This window comes from Protomyctophum bolini (assembly GCF_963924005.1).
Source record: "Protomyctophum bolini genome assembly, chromosome: 15".
NCBI lineage: Eukaryota > Metazoa > Chordata > Actinopteri > Myctophiformes > Myctophidae > Protomyctophum > Protomyctophum bolini.
In genome coordinates, this window is record NC_137876.1 from 15,269,260 (window position 1) to 15,285,453 (window position 16,194).

General features: G+C 47.0%; 1 protein-coding gene across 5 annotated transcripts in view; it reads right to left on the minus strand.

The window, feature by feature from the left end:
- Window positions 1-16,194, minus strand: part of tiam2a (TIAM Rac1 associated GEF 2a) — a 153,891-nt gene that overhangs the window by 84,471 nt on the left and 53,226 nt on the right. Inside the window, exon 1 of one of the 5 annotated variants that reach the window (XM_080784845.1) lies at window positions 3,823-3,964. The exons of the other annotated variants lie outside the window; for them this stretch is intronic. The gene's annotated coding sequence lies outside the window, so the exon portion shown is untranslated. Of the gene's footprint in view, window positions 1-3,822; window positions 3,965-16,194 lie in introns of those variants that run through there. 5 annotated transcript variants of the gene reach the window in all.

The following is a 16,194-nucleotide window of genomic DNA, read 5'->3' on the forward strand; positions in this document are numbered from 1 at the left end:
CTGACACAATGCTGCTTTCTTTCAACGTCTCATACTAAATTGATTCAGCTTAAGGAGAGCTGAGGGCATGAAAAGACTTAAAGGCGTGCCAACACACACACACACACACACATGCACACACACAAACACACACACGTTTGCCTTCTGCTGCGGCTTGAACTGGCGCATTGTGGCCCTGTTTTGAAGGAGAACAACAAGACAAGTCTTCCTTTTAGCTGCCACACTCTGAACCTCGCCTCCTCCTCTTCCTCAATAGGCCTCCTTGCAGACCATCTGCTCAGAGGGCAAGAGACCACTGCCACGCCACCCCACCCTCGACAGCCCCCTCGTGACCTGGCATTCTTCTCCGACTTGCCCCCGGACGACTCCCACGGATGTGACTACGTGTTTAGTCTGGTGGTGGAGGAGCGCGTGGGTGAGGGAGGGTGTCTCAGGGTTTGACAGAGGCAGAGACCCACACTTCAACCCGGTATAAACACGGCTGAAGAAGAAGGGATGACGCTGACAGCAGAAGAACCACCAGTGATAAAAATAAAAATAAAGACAAAGAGTGCCTTTCTTAGCAACGGTCTAGTAGAGATTTTAGGCCCATGGCTAAGGCTTTATTTATGCTACCATGTTTTTGAGTTAAACCCTACACTTGTCGGCCCTGCTCTGCAGTAGAGTTAAAGATGTTTTAAGGGTTTCGGGGTGTCAGTGCTTGAACCCCTAGCAACCCTATTATGGGCAAGTCGTGAACATCTAACTATAAATGCACCAAAAGTCTCTGTGTGTCTGTAATCCACGTAACTCGAGAACTGTTGTTCGCCCCACCTACTTCAAATTCGACACACGCGTTCCACAGTGCAGTCAGTGCCCGGTGGGTTGGTCGGACCCAAGGTTGTCCAGAACCACCACAAAAGTCCTCTGCCCGGGCCCCAGATGACATCACAAGGCCTCTGCCCGGGCCAGACTCCATATTTGGACATGCCTAAATACGGGTGCGTCCACCGACTTCTGACATCATTCTGACATCTGCATAGACTCCATATTTGGGCATGCCTGACAAAGTAACACCCACGGTTGTCCGCCACGAACCGCCACGAAAGTCCTCTGGGCAGGACCCTGCCCAGGCTTCCACGGGCACCGCTCTATTCTGTGAAAATAGCCATTCTACAAGTACATTTCGGGCTAAGAGACTTGGTGCAGAGGGCACAAAGGAGGGGTCCAAGGTTTAGATTCTAGACCCCCCCCCCCCCACTCCTTCCCAGTCAACATACAGTATAAGTTTTAAGTGGTTAACTGTAACGCTGCGTTCACACTGTCAGCTACAAAAGGTATACAGGCTGAGGCTTCCATTTATTTTCTATGTAAACCAGCGAACATGAAGAACATGTAGCTGCTACAAAAGCTACAAAAGAAGTTGGGATGCTTTCAACTTCAGATACAAAGACACACAGAGTTACAAAAGTGCTGTGTAGCCTTGTACAATTCTATCTGCCAGTGTGAACGCAGCATAAAAAATGTGACCAGCCTAGCCCAGGGCTTAAGAGAAGCTTTGTGGGCTCCGTAAGGCAACCGAGTGAACTTGGGCTGAAGCAGCCCGGGGGCTATCCTTAGCCTGAGGGCTATAAGCACATGAACGTGACATGTGAAAGCGCCTAATGAGAGCCGGGAAATTGTTGAAGGTGCATTTTGAAGCCTGGTCCCTCCCCCTGGAGAGCCAGGGCTTCAACATTATAAAATAAATACCACACACTGCTGCTGGCGCACTCTCTTTATAACACACACTGCGCCACCTTGGAGATAAGAAAATGCTTACTGGACATTTTCACGTCACAAATCCCCTATAGAACAACAAACAAACCATGAGCCCATTATTATGGTTCACATTTACGAGACTTTATGGGGTATATTATTTTCATACAAAGTATGTGTTTGGTTTGGATAGAAATCACAAAATCAACATTATGGCAAATGGCTGAAGCAAAAAAAAACAATTGTCCTCAATTGCGTAATCCGACGATTCAAATACATTAATACAAATATGAACAGTTTCTTGCCCTTTTCTATTGTTTTCCCCCCAAAAAGCGTGAGATCATTCTGTTATCAGTGCCAGTGTCTGAGAGTCGGAGCCCCCCAGTCACGTCAGCCCAGGGGGGGGGACTTCTCTTCTGATATCCCCTTCCTCCTCTGGCCCATGGGAACAACCCCGTCTGTACGTTATCTGGCACTAGCGCTGGGAACCGGATCCCACATTATTGAGGAACCGGGAATTGTGGTCGGTTCTCTCACACTTGGAACCGTTTTCCGGGAACCGCTTCATCATATTGTCAGACCTAGTACTGCATGGTGCCGAATGTGGACTTCACAATCGTGCAATCTTGCTATACAACTACAGTACAATAGCAGTGGTTCTCAAACTTTACTCTGTGAGTGGAAGGAGTAATGGAGCCCTTATGGTTATGGGTCCCTTTTAGTTGGAGCTTGAACAGAACTGCATGCGTAAACGGTTTTATTACACGTCAACAACAACAAGTCATGTCAGCGTAAACACAGCGAAGACTCGTCCCACTGTTGAGTCGTGTCACGCGAAGGAGATTTACGGTGTCCTGTGGTCGCTTGCTCATGAGGAGAAAGTCTTCTATGTATGAATCACCCCACTGTAAAGCCCATATTACGTCGTGGTAAGGTTTTGACTGTATTGCCAATGCCAAAGCCACTGAACACATCCATCAACGTTCTTGTTACTGTCCTATTGAGTTTATCATTATAACATTTTAGGAGGACGGTGCTCGCCTGGCGCCCGACCAAAAGTGACATGGCGCCTTCCGAATGATTTATACAGATACGCTCCCTAGCTGCCCCTCTCAGAGCCGTGCCAAGACAGTCACAACATTGCTAAACACTTTCCCATACCATGAGTCCCCACTTTAAACCTCTAATATCGTATTTGGCTCACACAGCAACAACGTGTTGTGAGCTTGTAGTTTTTCCATTTTCGCTGAATGTTCACCCCCGGAACAGTTTGTGTGGTTAAAAAGCACATCAATAGTACTTGTGCCAACTTTATCATCATGGGATACACAAATTATAGACTGGGTGGTACCTCTCGAGCCCAATTATTCCTGTGCATGCGCGCGCGCGTGTGTGTGTGTGTGTGTGTGTGTGTGTGTGTGTGTGTGTGTGTGTGTGTGTGTGTGTGTGTGTGTGTGTGTGTGTGTGTGTGTGTGTGTGTGTGTGTGTGTGCTGTATGTGTGTGTGTGAGTGAGTGAGTGAGAGAAAGAGAGAATGAGAGTGTATAAATTAGAGAGCAATCAGCTGGTGGAGGAGTTAAATGAATAAGCAAGCATGAATAAGCAAGCATGCTCAAAATGCTGACAAGGCTGAACCTCACAGCAACGCGATAACAAGGTCTCCTGAGACCGCCAAAGGTCACCTTTACAACATAACTGTCAAACCGTACCGCCGACATCTATGGTGGGCTGCAGCTGCACAGCAATAGCTTCTGCAAGCAAGCTATCACATGGTAATATATCACAATCCTGTCATACAAACCAAATCATAAACTTCTATCAAGCCCCATCCATGCAGCCACACAGTCACAGTCTAGCCAACACCTGTTCATCTGGCCATAAAACAAACCCTGCCGTCAACTTCTTGACGCTCCAGTCTGCCGCCTAATCCAGCTAATAAGAGGAAACAAAGAGAGAGAGAGAGAGAGAGAGAGAGAGAGAGAGAGAGAGAGAGAGAGAGAGAGAGAGAGAGAGAGAGAGAGAGAGAGAGAGAGAGAGAGAGAGCGAGAGAGAGAGAAGATAAAACGCAGACCAAAACACCTCTTACCTCTCTGTCCCGGGCTTTAATCTAACAGCTCTTTGAAGAGCAGGAAAGGAGAGAACGTAGCGGCTGCAGCTCTCTGATCGCAAAGTGGATTCTCTCCATGAAGACTCACTGACACATACACGTACACACACACACACTGCACTGTGCGCCACACACTCAACTCACTCACTCACTGACTGACTGACTCACACAGTCCACGACACACGTGGAAATTCCCTCCCGGCTTCTGACCACGGCGAATCACAGCCCTTCCCCCGGGCGTAACCCGGGGCAACAGAGAGAGAGAGGGGAGGATACTATAGTGGGGGAAAAAAAGTGGAAACTGCTCCGACGATGAAGGGAGTCCCCTCAAGAAGCCAGGATGATTTTATAGCCTCTTGTCTATTTAGAAAGTCCTTGCAGACAAAAAACCCTCCACTGCGCAACAACACTCCGGAGCGTTGGGTTTTCCTATAACTTTTCCGTTGGCAGGACGAGGGAGGATGCAGGGACTCGCTGTAGCCAAGGCGGTCGGCTTTCCGTGGCTTTCTGAGGCCATTGGGCGAGACAAGCTGGCGTTATAAATGGTTATAATGGTTGTTACACTGCCTGGGAGGCGTGGGGGGGAGGGGGCTCAGCGACCGGGACTCTTGTCTGACCCTAAATACCACATTGACCCCAAGAAGGAGCTAAGGAGGGAGGCAGCTAAGGAGGGAGAGAGGGAGGGAGGGAGGGGGAGAGAGAGAGAGAGAGAGAGAGAGAAGGAAAAGAAAAGGGCACTAAATTACAAGAGTTTAACCACTTAAACCCTAATATACTTCGCTGCCCACAGTCCCCCAGGGCCCTATACGAGGCCCCGCTATTTTTCCCCCTGAACACACTAAATATCTTTGCTGAAAATAGCCAAGATTGTCTATTTTTAGTGAACGTTTGCCGCAGAGTAGGGACACTACCGCTAGGGTTTATTATGTGATACAACAGAGAGCCCAAAAATTGCTATCTCCGCGTATAAAAAGAAAGAAAGAAAAGCTAATTAAAAGCACAAGATAATGATCCGTCCGTCCAGACATTCTTTGGAATTAAAATTCCTACCAAAATGTGGCGTTTTGTCCACCATGGAGCCAAAGTGTGACCGCTGTCTGTCTGTGTGTCTGTGGAAAGCACACTCATGGCTCTGTTAGCGGGCCCGGCGGTGCATAGCTGTGGTCAGTACAGTCCGACCGGAGCGGAGTGGAGTGGCCCCGCTCAGAAACAGTCACACCGCCCATAACACGGGAGCACAACCGGATCAGAACAGAAAGAAGCTATAGACGCTTCCAAACAAACGGTCCTCCCGAGACAGTCCAGTCCTATGTATGTATAACCAACGTATAAAATATGCACAAAGTGGCAAAAATGATCGATGAACGTTCCACCTGGCTGGCACATGTCATTGCTTGTAATTATTATATACATTTAAAAATATATATTCACAATGTGTCCTGATGCTACATGTTATAGCAGCAGGGCCCAGGGCCACAGCCTGAGGGCTTATGGCTATTTGGCGGTCGTTGACATGGAAAGGAAAGGTTTGGGGACGACTGGTCAGCTTAATAATGGAGATTTAAGTATTTCCCTTGACTTTATGTTCATGTTAATCTCATTAGCTATTCATGAGTCAAACTATAGTGTTTCAGCATGCTTGGGTTCACCGAAGATTTTGAACAAGAACGTTTGACAAAAGAATGCACACATTTTCTACTTTTCTGTCCATTCAGAAAAGCATCACTGACCTTTTAAGAGATTGAATATTGGAGCGTGATAGCCCTTGTGCATTTAAAAGAAGCTCTGGTTGAAGAAGTATTCAAACTAAGTCACTCTGCTGATAGCGAGCAGCTGGCAGACTGGTGGTGCACAGAGACAGTAGGTCACAACATTCGCCAGCAACAAGCTAACCTTGTTAGAGAACACAATAGTCACGGCGGCCAGGCCTCAACTCCCAACTCAAAGGCCTTTGTCCGTCTCTTTGGAAAGAGCGCTGCTAAAAGGGTGAAGTGAACAACACAGACACTGAGGGAGGAGAGAAAGAACAGTGACAGAAAAAAAAAGAAAGTGAAGGAGTGTTGTAATGCATATTCATAAATGCATAGAGAAAGCAGGTGCTGCTAGGTGTCTAATTCCACTGTGCTGCCAAATTATCTGACCCCATAATTAGTAATTACCAAGATTTTAGCATCCTTGACAAGCTACGCTGGGGGTGGGGCACCTAATCCCTCAGTAATCAGGTAGTTTTGCCTTTAGAGACTCCACTGACTGTCAATGTTTGAGCTGATACTTGTCATTGTTAGGACATGATTTTGTCGCTATAACTCTACTCTAATGTTATGAGCTAACTGGAGCTACAGAACAAAACAGTGACTGAACCAACAAAAGCACGTTGGAAAATAACGCAAACGGCCGCGAGGTTGTCACAGAGAAAAAGAAAAAAATAATAGGGAGAAAAAGAAAAAAAACATCACTACCGGTACTTGATCATACTACAGCATCACACAAAAGCATCAAAAGTAGCAGATCCACAAGGTTCTTTTGAATTTGTATCCTGAAAAGAAACAGCTTCGGACATATCAGGTTTCCACCCGACAGAGACGAGATATGGGGGTCAGCATAAGCACCGGTCAAAATCAATGGCCTCCCCTATTGTCTGTGTGGAGTGGACTGGGAGGGTTTGCACTATAGGGTTCAAACAGTGCATCAGCAAAGCATTACCCGACTCTAGCATTTGATCTCCAAAGACGCCACCCTGATAGCCAGGCGAGATACCCTGTAATGCCCTCTGACACCCTCTCTCTGTGACTCCGCTCCCCCTTCCTGTGCTTTGAAATGACAGTGTAACAGGCTACAGCTCTGACATTCAGCACCACTCAGTAGATAGCCTTGCATGCCCAGACTGTTGCCTCCCCACAATTTTCAATAAATGCCTCCGTCATACAGTCTGGAGCAACGGAATCTCTGATCATGATAAAGCCTCGTCCCCATTTTGTCTTTACACTAGTCGCACAGATTTATCCTAATATAAATCAAAATCATGTAAGCTCGCTGCTTAGCAGGAGAGGACATTTTAAAATAGAATGTAAAGATATGTTAAAATATATTTTTGTGAGTGGAAATGACGAACAGATGCTAGCTTCCGTTTTTGGCTTTCGGAAAGGGTAGTTCCTCTATATAGCATTCGAAGATTGTGGAATAGTTGTCTGGCTAATGGCTACGTGAGACTACTCAATAGATAGCCCCCCTCGCACACATACACACAGTCGCACACATACACACAGTCGCACACATACACACAGTCGCATACTGTATCACACAGTCGCACACATACACACAGTCGCAAACATACACACAGTTGCACACATACACACAGTCGCACACATACACACAGTCGCACACATACACACAGTCGCAAACATACACACAGTTGCACACATACACACAGTCGCACACATACACACAGTCGCACACATACACACAGTCGCACACATACACACAGTCGCATACTGTATCACACAGTCGCATACATACACACAGTCGCATACTGTATCACACAGTCGCACACATACACACAGTCGCACACATACACACAGTCGCATACTGTATCACACAGTCGCACACATACACACAGTCGCACACATACACACAGTCGCATACTGTATCACACAGTCGCACACATACACACAGTCGCATACATACACACAGTCGCATACATACACACACACACACACACACACACACACACATAGACACAGTCGCATACATACACACACACACACACACACACACACACAGTCGCACACATAGACACAGTCGCACACATACACACACTCGCACACACACACACACACACACACACACACACACACACACACACACACACACACCTCCTCCCATCGATCCAACCATTACAGTTAAACCACCCCAGAGTCATAAACAACTTGCAGAATGGTAGACAGGCAAAGGTCAATATGAGTTTAGGCTGGGTAGGTCCAAACCACTGATACATTTTGATGTGTCACCAATTAGACTTTTCATTGTACATTCATGATCGTATAAATCAGTGGTTCTCAAAGTGGGGTCCAGGGACCACCAGGTGTCATTGAGGGGGGTTCCAAGGGGTCTGCAGGCAAATTAGTTAATAATAAACGCGTCACAGAGTGCCTTGTAGATCTGCCATTTTTGAAAAATCGTTTTTAACTCAAATCTTTGCTTCTGCAACAACATATTTTTAGATGGGGGTCGGCGGCCAATTTCATTAAGTTTCTGGGGTCCTTCACATGACACAGTTTGAGAACCACTGACATAGAATTCAGAAGACATTTTGTAGAATCGGCCTCAGGTCTAAATGGGCTAAACACTTCAACCCCATCATCCGTATTGTGGGGAAAGTTTTTGCAGAAAAAATAGCAAATCAACGCGTTGCGGCAGTGAGCTTGTAATCTGTCACAATAACAGAACAGAGCCCTGAGGGACTCCGCTCAACCATTATGGGGTTTAAGTGGTTGAAGCACCCAGTGTGTAACAAGCAGCGGTCCATCCATGCACTCACCTAATCCACACACTACTCTGCATGTGTCCGTGCCTTTTAAAATGCCTTTAAATTGCAATGTAATTGCTCCAGAAAACTGGCTGGGAGTGGCAGGCACTTCAGTTTCCCACGTGTAAAATGTTAGTTTTTTTGTGAAGGAGGCGTTAAACAGAGGAGGAAGTATAAGCTGGAAATGATCTCATTATGTCTAATTAATGTCACAAAAACCTACTTTCCATGAGTAACAACTCCTCCCATGGTGGTGGTGGTAGTAGTCCCTGGCGGAATGCAACCACAGATAGGAAGAAGAACCCAGATAGTCACTTAGACAGAGATACGAAGAGCAGCCACGTGCACACATACCACATCAAAGGGGGCTTGAGCCCCTACCCTTTTACCCATACAGTATGTAAAAAAAACAATCTTATTCTTAAGCTGCTATGCTACGACACGTTGAGAGCTTGTTGATCCGCTATGTTTCGCTTAATCGGTTCCCTTTTAGGGTACTTCGGCCCCTGCCTCTCTAACATTGTCCACACGTCCCTGACGAAGAGAGAGAGAGAGAGAGAGAGAGAGAGAGAGAGAGAGAGGGGAAGGTGTTGATGCAAGGAGGTTAACTTTTTCTCCCAGCATGCCACACGGCGTGGCAGATCCATTTGACGTGCTGGCTGGCTGGCTGTTTATAATTTGATGTCATCGATTCGAGCATCCTTCTCGCAGGGGACCGCGGGTCTCTGTCGCAGAGCATCCATTTGTGCGTAAAACGTTATCTGGGGGATGTATAAATTAGCCTCAATTGCTCTCTTTTATCTTCTTTCTTTTTTTTGGCAAAAATGGATAAGCTGACACGCCCAGAACTGTGGACCATGCAGCGACATGTAGAATTGATTTATGGAATAAGATGAGATCAGCGAGGGAGGGAGGGTGGGGGCCGGGGGTGGGGGGCAGACACACCAGACTGATGGAATTCAGCTAAACCCAAAGGGTCAAAGGTGACAGGTCCTTTTGTTTAGTTAACTAGCGCTGACCCTAAACGCCAGGGGTTGTCAGGGTTCCAACACATTCAGGTTGTTCTTAACCACTTTCAACATGGCATCCCTAATTTCGGGTCATCGTAATGAGTGAAATATTTCAATAAGACAAAGTAAGACAAAATAACAAAGCCTCTTATCTCGTCATATGGTGAAGGATATCGTTGCTAATATGGGCCGAAACCTCTTATCGCCATAATTATTATAACAATTTTGTTTGTGGGGGGGGAATTAACGCCCTACTTGAGCATTACTAACTACAGTATCACAGAAAAGTATCAGAAGTAGTGGATGAATCGTGGTGCGAAGCAACGCATTTTTAACTGAACTTCTGAACTTCTATGTACTACAGTATATCTGTAAAAGGATTTGACCTGGATTTTTAGACCTTCGTGGCCTAACTACGTTTCATTTGGAAACTGTAGAAGTGCACACAATGTAACATGAAATGTGAGAAATGTGTAAATGTTAAAACACAACCATCGGAGCTCCCCCCAACATGTTACATCTTCATTTGCTACCATCTTTGCAACAATCACTTGATGAAGGCCTCTCACAGCGAAACGTCGTGTCCCGAGTGAAATGGTGTTTTAACTAAATAAACACTGTTGGAGCAAAGACTGTGTGCGGACTACACCTTCTCTGTATGCATCTACATTTTTGTCCAGCACCAGCAAAAATAACTGGATGTGCAGAAGCCACCTGCTTTTTAAACATCTTCATTTGCTCTCAGATCCTGTTACTGTCGGAAACCGACTGATCAGACAGACAGCCCCAAACTCCCAGAGAGTACAGATCCCCTCAGATCTAATGGCATCTGTGGTGTGCCTCTGTGTACTGACAGGTGTAAACACCTCATATCTTGTTCTAAAGACACACCGGCTCGGAACTTCCTCAAGGGGGTGTCACTCTCTACATATCTGCCTGACTGCAGTGTGTCTGTCTGTGCCCGTCTTTCTTTCTTTGCCTGTGCGTCTGTGCCTGTGTGTCTGTCTGTGCCTGTGCGTCTGTCTGTCTGTCTGTCTGTCTGTCTGTCTGTCTGTCCCGTCTGTCTGTCTGTGCCGTCTGTCTGTGTGTCTGTGTGTGTGTGTGTGTGTGTGTGTGTGTGTGTGTGTGTGTGTGTGTCTGTAGACCTAGTCTAGTCTAATAGGACTGTACGCTTTAGTAGTTTAACCACATAGACCCCGGCATCCGTATTCTGGGAGGAGGGACCATCGCAGGGAATAGCAGATAGACGCGTTTCCCTCGAGCTTGATAGAGCTTGTCCATCAGAAAACTGAACATACACCAGTATATAGAGCCCTCGAGCCCTGAAGGTTTACAACGTGGTTAAGAAGGTGGGCAGAATGAAAGAGCATGTGCATGTGGCTCGCCTCAGAGTGGTTGTTGTGGACAGGATAACTCTCTGTGACAGCATGGCAGAAGTCTAATGCCCGTCACTGCCTGATTTATAATTGGTTGCGCTTCGTGTCTGACTCACACTGCGCTTGCAGATCAGCTATTTTAGGTGCAAGTATGAAGAGCAGGCGTAATCTATCTAATTCTACTCAGAGAGTGAATTAAACCAGATGACTGGAGGTCAAAGACACCCACTGTGTGTGAGTGTGTGTGTGTGTGTGTGTGTGTGTGTGAGACCTTTCTCTGCCCATTAAGCTGCTTAATTAGGAGAGAAACTGATGGAATGCTGATTTGCACCTGCAGTCCTCCAGCTGTTTAGCGCGCGCACACACACACACACACACACACACACACACACACACACACACACACACACACACACACACACACACACACACACACACACACACACACACACACACACACACACACACACACCTCATTAGCTGTGCTGCAGTGGGGCTATCATCCAACTCTCAGTGGAACGCACCATCAACCCCGCCATCGCTTATTTTGAATCATACATATTGCATTACACGTCTCATATGTACTGCATCACATGAATAAATGGTCTGCATGTCTATAGACAATGCCTTTACGTTACACCATTACATAAGTAAGCAATATTACGTGAGAGGGTGTGCGTTACTGTCATTAATGGCATGCCCCCCCCCCCCCCCCAAGTGCCTTTAATTACAGTAACACTGCGTGTAATATTGCGATTTTTATGACAGATGTAGCCACTACGACCACAAATGTCGCAAAATAAACTAGCTAGCACAGCAACCAAGTCTGCTGCGCACAGCTGAATTCTTTGTTTTGATTGATGCTGGTTTAAGGAACGGCTAGAAGGCTGTATCAAACAATCAGATTGCTTCCTCGAAACAACCTGTTTATTCATATGCTCCAGTGTTCAACGGCAAAATGTCATAATCCTGACATCCTGCCCCGGCCTAAACGTTCACATGGAAAGAGGTTTGAGAAGTACTGGTTTAAACAGCATTGGTAGAAAAAGGCCTCAGGTCTTCATGGGTTAAGGAAACCAGTGGAGTTGCCCCGTATATCATGCTGTCTCCACTGGGCCAGATCACATCACAGTTCCTGAGGCTACTGGGAGGAGTGGGACCAATCAGTCCCGATCCAGAGCAGTATGTCAGGATGGGACACAGACACACAGTCATACCTCATTTCCTCCTTAACGGGGGAAGTAAAGGTATGTAGGATAATTAGATAAGGGAGGGGGAGGGGGAGGGGGAGAAGGAACGTGCCTTTGAGGCAAAGAAGGAAGGAGGAAAGTAAAAGTCATGATTTAGTTGATGAAAGACCTTCAGCAAGGTCAGTCTGAAATAGGCCTGCAACTAGCTGTGGCTAGGGTGGCTGTGGCTCAGGAGGTAGAGCAGGTCGTCCAATGATCTATGGGTCGGCGGTTCGAATCCTGGCTCCTCCTGTCCACATGTCGAAGTGTCCTTGGGCAAGACACTGAACCCTACATTGCCTCCAATGAGTGGGTCGGTGTGAGCTTGCCACCATTGGCGTGTGAATGTGGGAAGTGAGGACGCCGCTTCACCTCCCAATGTATGAATGAATGAACCATTGTAAGCGCTTTGTGTAGGCACGTAGTGCATAGAAAAATGCAATTCATTATTATTATTATCAATTATTTTCCCAAGCGATTATTCCGTCGATTACTTATTCGATTCATCAAAAAGATCGAGGAGCGAGGGGGGGAGACGCAAGTGCTCAATGTGTCATGTTTGCGGTGCACTATGTGCTTGTTTTCACTTTTTTTCACCCCGAATGAATTTGATTAAAATTAAAATTAAAATTATTAAATCAATTCGTTGGATTAACTGTTGCTTAGACTGAACGTCCTCTCACTGTGTGCATGTGTGTGTAAATCTGCACAGCACATCTACACTAAACCACATTTTACTAAACTGTATTATCTTTCTGCTCAAATTGACTGAGCTTGTCGCTGTGTGCGCTGCGGGCCAATCCGTCATGCAAAGGTGGAGCAGCTCCTATAGTGATTAATACCGTCAGCTCTCTCCACTCGCTGGCTCATTACCATAGCGACGCCCTGCCCTGCGCAGTGTGCCGGACAGGACGTGCGGGCGCGCCGCGCCCCTCCCCGAGGTGATCCATCAAAGAACTGCCGACCGGCGGGGTCACAACCAAAAGGTCACCACACAGACACTGCCTAGAGGTCAAACGGAATCATGGGGAGGATCACAGGAAACCATTTTAGGTTGAGGTAAATACACACAGACAGACGTGCGCGCGCACGTACACGTGTGCATCACTGATACACATTCAGCCGCACGTGCAGATACAAGTATGACACACTGGTACACAGGAATGGAAATGATCGATCACTGTACTACTGTACTGTGATGTCAAAATAAAATCTTCATGAGGGGAGAACAAATTAAGCATCCACATGAATACCATCTTCTAGCGTATAGGGCAGGCAAACTACCACGTCTGTCTCGGTCTGACCCAGCGTGTGCGCACACACACACCTGCTATACCACCACACTGCTGCAAGGGTGGGCCAAGCAATCTGCATACAGATGCTGTGTGCGTGTGCGCGCGTGTGTTTGCATTTGCAGAGCCCATCCATCACTGCCACAGACATACATTTTACCCCCTCCGCATTCTTGAGAAGCCCTGACGCCAGAAGGATCTTTGCCCTTGTGGCCTCTCCCCTCCCCTCCCCTCCCCTCCCTTCCCCCCCCCCCCCCCCCCCCCCCCCCCCCACAGTGACTGCACCCCTCCCTGGCCGTGGAACATCACCCGAGTCCCTGGATCAGGTTTTACCCACTGACTGCAGGCCTTAAAACTAGATCCAGAGAGAGGCTCTGCCAGCGCCAGTTGATGGATGACTAACATGTGCTTTGAGCTCACAGAGCCACAGGAAGAGGTTGAAACTAATGGTCACTCTAAAGCTAAACGCATGAAGACTACAGTCCCTATTATTATTTTTGGGGTGGGGGGGGGGCATTCTGCGACAGCGCGTCACGTTTGAGCTTCTAGATCTGCCATTTTAGGCAAAGCGGTTTGGTGCAGACCAACGGTCAACTAAGAACACCTAGGGGTTCCGTTACCTTCATTCCAATGCCAAGCGCATCCGCATGGTATGAGATTCAAACAATGAATTGTAATGCTTGAAGATCAGCTCTGCTAGACGACGTGGACACCTTTGTGCGATTGATTGATTAAGAATCGATCTTTAGCACTCCGAGCCACATTGATCAGGAATCATTCAATATCCCTCTGAAATGATTTGTGAATATCATCGACGGCGCCCTCTGGGGACATGAGGTATACATGAGAGTCTGAGACGAGACGGTGACCTTGAACTGACAGGAATGAATGAAGCTTAACTTAAGAGTTTAAATCAACACTCCAGATTGCGCCGTGCAGATGTACTATAGGCAGAGCCATTCAGAATGCAAACGCAGCATTCTGTGTGTGTGTGTGTGTGTGTGTTTGTTCGCTCATTATACAGCCATGTCTGCTTAAAGACTTCTAGGGTGGGGAAACTTGACAAACGTAGAGCCGCGGTGGCATAATTGCAGAGGTGACTGGATTGGTCTGGGCTTGTCTGGGGGCTTTGTTCTGTTCACTATGTTCAAGGTTAAGATGGTTGACAAAGAAGCTGAGCCATTAAGGGCCATTACATACCTGAGGCTGCACTGTGCTCACTGAAGTGACCTGTGTTTGAACCTTTGGGGTGTATAGAACATTGGTTCATAAACTTGTTCATGTCAAATCGACATTTATTAGTCCGCGGAGCGGACCCCCATTTGAATAGATATGCCCCGATAAGAGAGAATTTTTATGGTTCTAGCAGTGATTTTCTACCATTCATTTCAAGGACCCCCGGCCCAATTTGACATGCATTAGGCTACGGACCCTGGCATCTCCCCAAATTATATTGTAAAAGCACTGTTAATTTAACTCTGAGAGTGTACAAATGGAGTTAGGAATGGAGTTAGGAACCAACCAATGGAGTTACAGACCCATAAGGGTCCATTTGGTTCATAACTGTCTCTAATTTAGCTAGGGACCCCATGGAACTCCCTCAAGTACACCCAGGGGTCCCTGGACACCGCTTTGAGAACCAATGGTATACAAGTCCAACTAATGGTCCATCAACGTTTTGTGTTGATGGTTTGAAGTTTGAACACTTTGACCCTATAGTGTCCCTATTTATGGGCATGTCAGAAGCCAAGGGTTCCCGAACTTTCCAGGCCGTGTGACCCCCCAAAATAATTTAGAAATTTGAACTGGGGACCCCCCACCCTGACAAGCACTTGCAATTGTAAGAGCTGTGGGCATTACGTTTAGTTTGACTTGGCAAGCTGACAGTGAGCTTGTAGATTGTAGACTTGTAGCTTGTAGATTGTAGACTCCAAATGGACCCCCATAAGGGTCCATTTGGAGTCTATGCTGCAGACATCAGAACAGGCTCCATATGGACACTGGGCAGGGGCCCTGTCCCTGTCCAGAGCCCAGGCAGAGACCTTTTTGGGGCGGTTCTGGACAACTGTGGGTCCGACAGACACCGGGCACTGCACTCCCTGTGGGGGTGTGGAACGTGTGTGTCGAATTTGAAGTCGGTGGGGCGAACAGTTCTCGAGTTACGTGGATTACAGGCGCGCACACACACACACACACACACACACCCACACACACACACGCAAACAAACACCCCCCCCCCCCCCCCCACACTTGGTGCATTTATAGTTAGATGAGCTGGTGTAGTGGTAAAATGGTAAATGGTGCATTTACTATATATACTATATAGTGCCTTTTACAATGTGCATTACATTCACCCATTCACACACACTACCTACTGTACCATGCAACACCACCCTATTCATCACGACTCGCCCAGAATCAAAGCCAGAACGTTCCGAGATTCAAAGACAGCCACTCTACCTCCTGAGCTGCCTCAAGGACTTAAAAAAGAAAAACTGCGTCTGAATAATTAATGCTCACAAAGAACTAACTCAATGATTAGTGTAAGTACCACTCTCTAACATGAACTGTGCCAATTATACAAATCCAATCACATTACAAACAAGAGCAGCTATGCAATTTGTGCTGTTTATAAACAGGATGTTGTTAATAGGATTTTTTTAAATTTTTTTACCAGCAAGGTGTGCTCATTAAATCAAGTCTGGCTTTGTAACACTGACTGTCCTCTCTAGCTGTGCTGGATGTTTGAGAGAGGGGTGGTTGATACTCCTGCTGGGGAAATGAAGCTTCGCCCAGCTGATGGCTGCATTATGAGTGCTCAGGGGGGTTGTGTCTTGCTCAGGGACACTTCGATGACACACAGACAAAACGAACATGGGCGGGCTGGGATGTGAACCAGCGTCTTTCCGATTACCCAGC